This window comes from Leptopilina heterotoma, unplaced genomic scaffold (assembly GCF_015476425.1).
Source record: "Leptopilina heterotoma isolate Lh14 unplaced genomic scaffold, ASM1547642v1 Lhet_392, whole genome shotgun sequence".
NCBI classification, from domain to species: domain Eukaryota; kingdom Metazoa; phylum Arthropoda; class Insecta; order Hymenoptera; family Figitidae; genus Leptopilina; species Leptopilina heterotoma.
The window spans coordinates 138,315-151,058 of NW_025111060.1; the positions used below are offsets into that span (position 1 = coordinate 138,315).

General features: G+C 23.1%; 1 pseudogene; it reads left to right on the forward strand.

The window, feature by feature from the left end:
* The first annotated feature begins 1,556 nt into the window (after positions 1–1,556).
* LOC122506069 lies at positions 1,557–11,072 on the forward strand (annotated as a pseudogene).
* Positions 11,073–12,744: the final 1,672 nt, after the last annotated feature.

Below are 12,744 nucleotides of genomic sequence, written 5' to 3' on the forward strand. Positions count from 1 at the left end.
TACTCAAAATTATTTTATAAAATTATTTTATAAATAATTAATTGAATTGATTTAAAAAAATTTATCGGAACTTTTGAGAATAATTGACTTCTATTGAAAAATTTTTGTGAGTTTTTTAAAAATAATTTAATCTTTTTGAGAAATTTTATTAAAAATGTATTTAAAATAATAGAATTTCTATGAAGAATTTTATTATTTACAAAAAAATAATTCAATTCTAGAGAAGAATTTTAGTAAAATTTTTAAAATAAATTGAATTAGTGTGAAGAATTTTATTACTTACAAAACAAATAATTGAATTCTTGCCAAGAATTTTATTCTTTATAAAAAAATAATTCAATTCTAGAGAAGAATTTTATTAAATAGTTTGAAAATAATTGAATTCTTGCGAAGAATTTGATAAAAACTTTTGTAAATAATTGAATTCTTATAATAAAATTTTATCAAAACTTATTAAAATAATTCATTTCTTTTAAAAAATTTTGTGTAAATTTAAAAAAAATAATTGAATCTTTTCGAGAAATTTCTTTAAAATTGTATTAAAAATAATTGATTTCTTATGAAGAATATCATTTAATTTTTTGAAAATAACTAAATTCTTATACAAAATGTTATCAAAACTTTTGAAAATAATTAAATTGTTATTAATAATAAACGTAATTAAAAAAGCCGTACTTTGCGAAATTAGTTAAAGGGAATATTTAAACAATAATTATATCGAAAGCTTTTTAATTATTTATGAATTAATCTTTAGAGAAAATACGCGAATTATATTTGTTTCACTAATGTAATCAATCGAAATTATAATTATTCAATCGAAATTTATAAATCTAATATTAATCCAAATCTTTCAATTATGAATTTTCATTAAAATTTTACTTTATTTCAAATTTATCCAAATTTATAATACTCAAATATTAAATTCCATTTTAATTAATTAAATTACTTCTGCTGCTTATAATATGAATAGAAATATTTTGTATTTAATTAAACCCAATTTGTATAGAATTTTTCAGCTGACTTTTAATTTTAATTTCCGGAAATTAAATTCTAGATAAAATATTTTAATAAAAATATATTTTATGAGTATTTTGGAATTTTCTGATGTTTTTTTAACATTTTTTGTGTTGTTTTGTCCTTTTTTTTTGTCTTTTTTAGCGTTTTTTGTGTTTTTGTGTGTTTCTTTTTGTGTAGTAAAACTTTTTTCCATTATATAAAATATAAAAAAAAAAATTCCATCTCATCCCCTTCCGATACAGTGATTAATTAATCCACTTTTTTATCGAGTACCTTCGTCAAGCAGAAAAAAGAAAAAGAAGAAGAAAAATAAGAAATCTTAATCTTGCTGGAAGAGAATTTCGAAAAGTGAAATCTAAGATGTAAGATTCGAACTAATTTTTCAAGGATTCTCACGAAAGCCCAAAAAAAGAGGGAAATTCGTGTACGCAATTTTTTGTGTGTGCGATAGACCTACATCCTCTCTTCTGTTTTATCGACCCCATGTACCAAGTATTTCCACCCTTTTACTGAGATGTGAGATTGTGTAAAATGACGCATGCTCATAGCTTTGTGCGTGATCTTTTTGCTTATACGCTAGTTTATCGGGGGTCAAAGTAAGGGTATAACATTTTGATAAGTCAAAATTCAAGAATCCCATTTTTTTCCTTTTTAATATGGAAGAAACTTGAAAAAGGTACCCACTCTCTCGATTTCTCACATTCACCTGAAACAATCTTATTAAAAAAATGAGTTTTAAATTCAAAATTCGCCAAAAATGTCATCTGGTGCTAGTTCTATGTTAGTGATTAATAAACAATTAAACGAAATGACAGAACGCTTCATCTCTCCTTGTATACGTTCGGTGAATATAAAATATCAAAATGTGAATTTTCCCCAATAATTATTAATTTAAAAAAAAAATAGACTCTATAACTATAAGAAAAGAGCATTTTTCCCTTTTTCAAGAAACGAGGAATTGTTTTAAAAAATTATGTGATAAATATTCAATTAAAAAAAAGTAAAATATTTCAAACATTCGTGATTTAGTGATTTAACAGTTAATAATTATTATAAAAATAAATAATAGAAATGAGTTCTAAATTAATAACCAAATAGTTGAAAAATATAAAATATATATTAAAAATTAATAAATATATCCAAATTTTAGAAACAATATTTAGATGAGTTAAACATAAAGAAAAAAAAAATAAATTATGAACGTTAATTACATTCAAAGAATATATAAATAATATCGTAGAAGAACGTGCTATAATAGATTTTTAAAGAAGAAAATAAATTTATCTCCCCAAATAAAACAAAAGGCAACGCCCGAGGATTGTGAAGCTTCATCAATTTTCAATAGAGAAATGAAAAATATATAATTGCTAAATTTTTCTCTAAATTTCCATTTCTACATATTTAAATATAGAAGAATAAAAAAAACTATGACGTCAACAAAAGGATGTAACGAAAGTTTACAATATACGATTCTTAGGGAAAATTATTTTTCAAAAATAAAATTAAACAATGTATTAACATGAAAATTATTTCTAACGATATAAAGGAATAAAAAAATGAGGATAAAAATTGTCACTATTGGAAAAGAATCGAAATGATCGTTTCATTATATTTAGGATTATTCATCGTTTTATGGACTTTTGTAAATGCAAATTTAAGTTCACGAATTGTTAAAACAAACAATGGAGAATTATCGGGTGTTATTATTTCACTTGGACGTAATATGGAAAGTGTTGAAGTGTTTCGCGGTGTTCCCTATGCATCGCCTCCCGTTGGTTCACTTCGATTTATGCCACCTGTCAGCGGTGCAATTTGGCAAGGCGTTAAAGTTGCCGAGGAATTTGGACCAGTTTGCCCACAAAAATTACCATCATTAACGGATAAAATTCCAAAAGGAAGACTCGATTATCTTCGACGTATTCTTCCCTATTTGAAAAATCAGAGCGAAGATTGTCTTTATCTAAATATTTACGCTCCAGTGCAAGGTAAGAAAAAATTTTATTTCTTAATGAGAATGTGAAATGTGAATGAGAAAAGAAAAAAAAAGAAATGTTTGAAAATAATTATTTTCGAAACAAAATGAAATTTTGAACTTTTTTTTAGCTGGTTCGAGAGATATTGCTAGCAAAAGATATCCAGTAATTGTATTTATTCATGGAGAGAGCTACGAATGGAGCAGTGGTAATCCTTATGATGGAAGTGTATTAGCCAGCTATGGAGGTGTAGTTGTTGTCACAATAAACTACAGATTAGGAGTTTTAGGTAAAACGTTTTGATAAAAATAAACGATGACAAGGAAAAGCTTTGAAACACAATTGCTACGTTTTTTTGAATTTCCGGATTAAAATTTTTATTTTTTTCCTCTTTAATTACTAACAATATTTATTTCTTTAATGAAGAAATAAACATTCATTTAATGAAGTAATAAACATTTATTAATCAAGAAATAAATATTTTTTAACTCAATAAAGAAATAAATTATTGTTAACTATTAGCTTACTATTTAAATTAGTTCATTCAATTCAATGAAATCAAAATTTAATAATAAATTCATTTCTTTTGTCTGTTACTAACAATATTTATTTTTTTAATGAAAAAATAAACAAATATTTATTTAATCAATAAAAAAAGTAAATATAGTTCATTCAAAATTTAATAATAAATTAACCCTTTTGTCTTTTAATTACTAACAATATTTATTTTTTATAAAAAAAATTTATTTATTTTTATATTAATCAATAAAAAATAAATTATTGTCAACTATTAGTTTATAATCTAATCTACTTCATTCAGTTCAATTAATTCAAAATTTTTAAATAAGTTTAATTCGTTTCTCCTTAATACTCAATATTTATTTTTTTAATGAAGAAATAAACAAATATTTATTTAATCAATAAAGAAATAAAATAATTGTTAACCATTCGTTTACTATTCAATTTAATTCATTCAATTCAACTCGTTCATAATTTAATAATAAATTAAATTCCTTTGTCTTTAATTACTAACAATAGAACTTATTTTTTTAATGAAGAAATAAACATTTATTTAATCACTAAAGAAATAAACTATTCTTAACTATTAGTTGACTATTCAATTTAATTCATTCAATTCGTTCAAATTTTAGTAATAAATTAAATTACGTTATTAATTACAATTGTTTTATTTGCAATTATCACAAATAATAAACTTAATAATTAGTAAATTCGACCTACTTTATTAATTACCGTTGCAGGCCTCGGATCGACTTTAAAACTCAAAAAAAAGTCGCTTTAGTAGATTAAAAATACAAAAAAATTCCATAAAGTCGTTTATTTTATTACGTCAGTGAAGTTTACAACTGCAATTAAAGATTGAAAAGGAAAAAAAATATTTTCTATACAAAAAACAATAAAATTCTTGCGTTTACAAATTTTTCTGCTTAAAATTTGTTAATAAAAACTTTTTATATTTTTTACAAACACTACTGTCGGAAAATTTGCTTCTGAAAAATATTTTTCCTTCCAATTCATTGATTACGTTATAAACTTCACTAAGAAAGTATTTTATTCAGTGTTTTCACAAAAATTTTATAATTTGTATTTTTTATTTCCCTATTCAAATCTTTAATAATTTTGTTATATTTAAAAAAAAAAACCTGTTCATTTTTCTACAGGACTTAGAATATGAAAAATTTCAAATTCAAACCTTTTGAAATTAAACTATTTTTTCTAAAAATTACAAATTCAATTCTTTCGAAATTTTATTTTATTTTCTAGAATTTTTTAACTAAAATTCTTCTCTACAGAAATAATCTATTTTTAATCATTTAATATTATTAATATTAGTTTTTTATTTTAATATTATTTTTAACAATTTTCGAAAAGTATTTCTAGATTTCAAATAAAAAAATTTAATTTTTCTATAATTGTAAATTAGATTCTTTATGTTTTTTGTAAGTTAAGACGAATTCTTAAAAATATGTACAACCAAAAGTATTGAGAATAATTGATTTGTAGAAAATTATAATAAAAACATTTTTAAAATTAGTTTTTTTTTAATATTTAAAAATAATTTTTGAAAGATGTTAAATTTTTTAATTGTAATAATTGAAAAATCTCCAAATAAATTGAAATTTAGTTAAAAATTTTCAATTTTCTGAAAATAATTCAATTTTTTAATAGAATTTTGGGAAAATATTAAAAAATGAACAAGTTTATAAAGAATTTTAATTACAAATACAAAAATAGATTATTTCTTAAAAATTTTTCAGATTGTAAATCTGAAAAAATAAATCTTAAAAATTTAAATTTTCTTTTTTTTAAACTCATTGAATTTTAAAAAAATGTGATGAAAAAGCTCTAAAAATTAGATTTTAATAAATATTGTAATGAAAAAATTGAATTTCTTTAAAGAATTTTCAGGACAATTTAAGAAATTAATCAAGTTTTAGATTGCGACTCATTTGACTTTTCTTAAAAAAGAAAAGTCGATAAAGTAACATTTTTTAGTCGTTAATTTAGAATTCATTTAGAAAATCAAAATAAGTAGAAAAAAGACTCCTTTTTTACAAAATAGTCGAAGAAAGTCCAAAAAGTCACACAATCCGAGACCTGCCATTGTTTCTTATTCGCAATAATCGCAAATAATAATCTTAATAATTAATTAACAGTAATTGTAATTGTAATTGTCTTTTAACTTGTTTGGCAATAAAATAATTTGTCATTTTCAGGATTTTTAAATGTCAATATGGGTTCAAACTTACGTTCACCAGCAAATTATGGTCTCATGGATCAAATTGCTGCCTTACATTGGGTTCACGAGAATATTGTTTATTTCGGTGGCGATCCAGGGAATGTCACATTAGTTGGTCATGGAACCGGAGCAGCATGCGTTAATTTCCTTATGACCAGTCACGCTGTTCCTGAAGGTACACTTTGCAAATTTTGCCAAACCTAAAAAAGATAAAATCCTCAGTTTTCCATTTTCGTAAATTATTCGTACATTCTTTCATGCAAACAAAATAAAATAAAAGAATTATTATTCTCGTATTTTTTCAAATTAAATAAATATTATTCTCGTATTTTTTTCAAATTAAATAAATATTATTCTCGTATTCTTCTCAAATTAAATAAATATTATTCTTTATGTTTTCTTCAAATAAAATAAAAGAATTTTTCTTTACTTCTTTTTAAGTACAATAAGAGTACAATTATTCTTTAATTATGTTGCAAATAGAATAAGAGAATATTATTTGATATAGTTTCGAATAAAACAGAATAAATTATTCTTTTTTCAAAATACAAATAGAATAAAATAACAGAATTATTTTTTAAAATTGCTTCAAACAGAATAAAAGAATTATTTTTTAATTCTGTTGCAAATGGAATATTAGAATTATTCTTAAATTCTGTTTCAAATAGAATAAAAAAACCATTATTTAATTTTTTTCCAAACAGAATAAAATAATTATTTTTCTTCCTAATTTTGAAATTTTTGTAAAATAATTTTTAGAGTATAAAAATTATTTTTGCAGGTTTATTGTTCCATCGAAGTGTATTAATGTCAGGAAGTGCATTATCTCCATGGGCACTAATAAGAGGAGCTGATAAATACGCTACACATCTTTCTAAACATTTAAACTGCTCTGAGGTTAGTGGAAACAAAAAAAAATTTTATTGTAGAATAAAAAGAAAAATGACAATGAAATAATTTTCTTTTTCTCCCCAAAGACTGGTTCAGATTCTCCAACACTGCTTCAGTGCTTGAGAAACGTTCCCTTGGACACTTTACTCTCCGTTCCAATACAAGAATTAAAATTTGCACCTGCATTTGGACCCAGTATAGATGGAGTCGTGATAACCCCAGGCGATTCAGATGATCAATCTTGGGACTCAGAAATCGATACAATAAATACTTTATACAATATTTTATTTAGAAAAGACGTAGTCACTAAACTTTCCAGGTAAGAAAAAAATTCAACAACTTTTTTATTTTCTTGAAGTAGAAATAAATTTTGAATTCTTTTTGTAACGTCCATTCCTCTACGAAGAAGAATTTTATTTCAAGACAATATTTCTTATTAAATTTAAAACAATTTAACAATATGAATGATAAATTCTTTTCTGATAATAATAATATTTTTATTGTCTCGAAATAAGAATAAATTTTAAATCTTTTTTTTCCACCTTAGGAAAAATTATTTTTTTGTTTCAGATATGATCTAATGGTTGGTGTCGTCAGAACTGAGGCATATTTGTCACTGACTGCTGATGACGCTCAATATGGAATTGAGGCAGATAGAAGAATTAAAATGCTACGTGAATTTGTTCATAATACATACACCTATCATCAAACAGAAATTTTAGCGACTATTATCAACGAATACACCGATTGGGAAAAGCCAGTTCAACATCCCGTTAATATTAGGTAAATAAAAGCAAAAGTCTGGAAAGAAAAAAAAAATAATACAAATACAAAAAAAAATATAAACAATAATAATAATAATTAAATAGTAATAAATTATTATAAAAGTCAATTATTACAAAAAAAATAACAAATATTTCAGGGATGAAACATTGGAAGCTTTAGGCGATGCCAATGTTGTAGCGCCAACAACAAAAACGGCCGATTTACATAGTCAAACACATAGGAATTCATATCTTTACGTTTTCGATTATCAAACAAAATTTGGCGACTATCCCCAGGTGAGAATTATCAAAAAGAAAAATATTTCTTTAAAAATTGAAGAAATGTACGAAAATAATTTTTTCCTTTTTTAGAGACAAGGTTGTATTCACGGTGAAGAATTGCCGTACTTTTTTGGAGCTCCATTAATTGGCGGACTTGCACATTGGCCGAAAAATTACACTCGAGCCGAGGTTGCGCTTTCGGAAAGCGTAATTTTGTACTTAACGAACTTTGCACGAACTGGGTAAGAAAACGAAAACAAAAAGAAAAATTAAACTATTCAGAATTTTCTTTTTGGATAATTTATGTTAATTGTTAATTTTCCACTTTTGCAGAAATCCTAATGAGGGTACAGTTGATTATGGACCACAAAACTCACGACCAGAACGCACAAAATTGAAAAATATTGACTGGACCGCTTATGAAGCAGTGCACAAAAAATATCTCAGTATAGGTAAAATTATTTGTTTCCAGATATATAATTTTTTATTCAAAAAGTTTTTTAATTTTCAATTTAAAAATATCTTCAATTGAAAAAATATATTTAATTCAAAAAATATCTTTAATTCAAAAAATTACATCTTTTAAATCAAAATTGAATTCTTTCATCAAAAATTATATGTTTAAAGTAAAATTACATTTTTAATCAAGAATTACCAGGATTGCCACGAAAATTTTATTTTCTTCTTCACTGACTTTTCCCTGACTTCCAGATAAAATTTTCAGTTTTTCCTGACTTTTAAAGAATAATTCGATTCACTCTAAAAAATTAGATACTCAAAAAAAATGTTCTAATACATTTATTTTCGAATTTCTTTAATTGTGAAATTATTCGAAACATCAATAACTTCTTTTTTAAATAAATATTTAATGATTATTATTTTCCCAAAAATTAGGAGTTTTAAAAATTATAAATTCAAACCTTTTAAAATTTAATAAATTAAAATTATAAGATATTTATTATTTATAAAACATGAAGAAATCGATCACTCCGAGTCTTCGACTCGGAGCAATCGATATTTTCATGTTTTGGAAAAATTAAAAATGACCGACCGATAAAATCATTATTCTATATTATAAGAGAATATTGTTACTGCAACTTCTTCAATATTATTTTCATTATTTCAAATCAATTACTATTCTCTAGTACTTTTAATATTCAATTATTATTAAAAATTTTAACTAAAATTCATTTTTAAATTAATTTTTATTAGAAAATTCTACGAGAATTCAATTATTTAAAGACAAAAATAAATAATTTATTGTTTTTCAACATTGAATTCTCATAAAGAATTTTATTAACAAATTTTTAAATAATTGAATTCTTTCGACGAATTTTAATAAAATTATATTGAACGTTTCTCAAAATTGAATTCTCATAAAGAATTTTATCAACAAAATTTTAAATAATTAAATTCACGCTATAATACTTTAATATTCAATTATTATTTAAAATTTTAACTAAAATTCATTTTTTAATCAATTTTAAATCAATCAATCAATTCTACGAGAGTTAAATTATTTAAAGACAAAAATAAATAATTTATTGTTTTTCAAAATTGAATTCTCATAAAGAATTTTATTAACAAATTTTTAAATAATTGAATTCCTTCGTAAAATTTTATTAAAATATATATTGAAAATCATTGAATTGAGGAAAGTATTTAAAACTAATTGAAATTTTGTTAAGAATTTCATTAAAATTTTTGAAAGTAATTCAATTTCGGAGAAGAATTTTATTACTTTTGAAAATAATTGAATTTCTGCAATTATTTTTAACTTCTTCAAAATTCAATTCTTTTTTAGTGAAATTTAGTGAAATTCTTCTATAAATCCATTATTTTTAATAATTAATATTAAATATATACTATACAATTTAATTAATTTCAAATGAATTTGAATTATTACAATTTTCCAAGGATTTAAGTTAACTTTAAAATTTCTAATTAAATTTATTTAATATGAAATTTTATAAAATTTCAGATTGAAACGTTTTGAAGTTCATCAATTTATAAAAATTGTAGACGCAACTACTCTTTTAAATTAATTTTGAAATTTTGAAGTAAAATTATTCATTAAATAATTTTATGGTAGTTCTTCAAAAACTGAATTATTTAGAAAAAAATTATTGTAATTGAAGAAATTATCATTATTAAAAATAGAAAAAATTGAAGGTTTTATAGTAGAATTCGTGGTAAAAAAATTCCTGACTTTTCCCTAATTTCCCTGACCAATATCTACTTTTTCCTGAATTCCTTGACCTGTGGCAACCCTGTTTTATTTTTAAGTCAAAATTGCATTTTTTTTAATCAAAAAATTACATTCTTTTTTAAAAGGTAAAAAGAAACGATTGTTTTCTAATTAAAATTAAAATTTCCACAGATTTAAAGTCGAAACTTAAAAATCATTATCGCGCACATCGATTGTCATTTGGTTGAATTTAGTGCCCGATCTTCACAAACCGGGCACGGATGATGTACCAAAATCTCACCATTTATTAAATATGGACCAGGTAAAATATTCCAGAAATTTGTCTAAATTTTGTCTACATTTTTAAATTCTCTTTTCTAATTTCCTTCTCTAAACCTTTAGATACCACCGAAGATTGTTCAAAAAATACCGATAATATTAACATCGCCAAGTTTAGAATTAACATCGGAGAAACATGAGAATTTATCTTCCGCAATACCAAGTGAATTGGCATTCGGTGAATCGACAACACAACCAGAAGATGGATTCGCGGCATATTCAACTGCCTTAAGTGTAACAATAGCAATTGGCTGTAGTTTATTAATTTTAAACGTCCTCATATTTGCCGGCGTTTATTATCAACGCGATAAGCACACCTATCACAATGAGGAGAAGAAATTCCAAGAAAATGGCCAAATGCCAAATAATATTTGCGGTGAACTCGAGGCAAAAGTACAGTCCGATCGTAATTATGTGAAACACATGTCACTACCAGAATTGACAAATATGCAAAATAATTCATGTCACGTTCCAATACCACCGCCGCCACCTAAAAATATTAAACCAAACAAATCGATTAAAAATTTAATCATTAGTCCCAATCATTTACAGCAGGAGAACGTGATAATGGCTACCTCAACTGCAAGAAAAAAGGATGCCCACACTTATCAACAGATAATGGAGGAATTAAGAGTTTGATTTCTAAAGAAAATATATATTCTTTCTTTTTCTTGTCTACTTTCATTATTTAAAGTTATTGCGACGAATCTCATAAAAAACATTAAGACATTTTCTATTTTGTGACAGTATTTGATAAACGTTACTATATAAATATATATGTTTTTAATAATATAGTTGAGTTTAATTTTACATAACTCAATATTATAAGATAAACAATGTGATTAAGAGCCAGAGCTCTGCGTCCCTCGGGTAATTGCATTTCCAATAATATTACATTTTATATAGAAGTGTGAATAAAAGAAAATTGTGTAGCGATCTATGCAAATAAAAATTTGGAAGACAAAAACTTTTTTTTTACCTTTCTTCTCCCATTGAATTCTTTTTTTTCGAACACCTATAAAAATACCTTTCTTCTTACGTTTGGTCACGAATCATCATTTTTACGAACCTTGAAACTAAATTCTACTCTGCAATTTCCTAAAATCTAAAATCAGAAAAAATCTAATACTTATAGCAAAAAAATAGTGATACAAATGCGCCATCAATCGGAAAAGAATAAATAATACTTCAGGGTTGCCACAAAAAATTAATTTTGTTTTTCCCTGACTTTTCCCTGATTTCCAGACAAAATTTTAACTTTTCTAATGAGAGTATTCTGATTCACTCTAAAAATTAAGATACTAAAAAAAAACATTCTATTACATTTACTTACGAATTTCGTTAATTGTAAAATTATTCGCAAACATCAATAACTTCATTTTTCAATAAGTATTTAATTATTATTTTTCCATAAGAATTAAAATTCTTCAAAACATTTAAATTCAAAGATTTTTAAAATTCACAACATTATAAGAATATTATTATAAAACATGAAGATATAAATCATTCCGAGTCTTTGACTCGGAGTAATTAATGTCTTTATGTTTTATAAAAATTTATATTTCATAAAATTTGTCAAACAAAAATTAAAATTATTTATAAAAATTATAATAAAATTCGTTGCAAGAATTCAATTATTTTTCATAAATAATAAAATTCTTCACAGGGTTTCAAATTATTTTTAATAAATTTTAAAGAATTTCTCGAAAATGAAATTATCGTCAAAAATTTTTTGCAAGAATTAAATTACATTACACAAATAATGAAATACTTCGCTGAAATTCAAAAATTTTCAAAATTTACTATTTTAAAGAAGTTCTCAAAGGAATTTAGTTATTTAAATAATAAAATGTAATAAAATTCGTTGCAGGAATTCAATTATTTTTACAAGTAATAAAATTTTTCACATGAATTCAATTATTTAAAAAAAAAATGATAAAATTCGTTATAAGAATTCCATTATTTTCATAAATTATAAATTTTTCTGAGGATTTCAATTATTTTTAATACAATTTAAAATAAAATCTTAGAAAAATGGATAATATTTTCTTAAATTTGTTGCAAGAATTCAATTAGGTACTTGCATAAATTAATAAATTCTTCACAGGATTTCAATTATTTTAATAAAATTTTAAGTATAAATTCTTCGAAAAATGTAATTATTTTCAAAAATTTTATTAAAATTCTTCGAATATCAATTATTTTTAAAAATTCATGCTATAATGCTTTAATATATTCATTAATATTATATTCTTAAATCAATTTTTATTGCAAAATTTTACGAGAATTCCAATTATTTAAATACAAAAATAAATAATTTACTGAATAAATGAATGTTTCTCTAAATTGAATTATCATAAAGAATTTTATCAACATAATTGAATTTTTTTCAAGGAATTTTAATAAAATTTTTCACGAATTATTAAATTTTTCGAGGAATTCGATTAAAAATTGTATTAAAAATAATTGAAATTCTATTATGAGTTTTATTATTCATGAAAATAATTGAATTTTTGTAAAAAAATATTATTT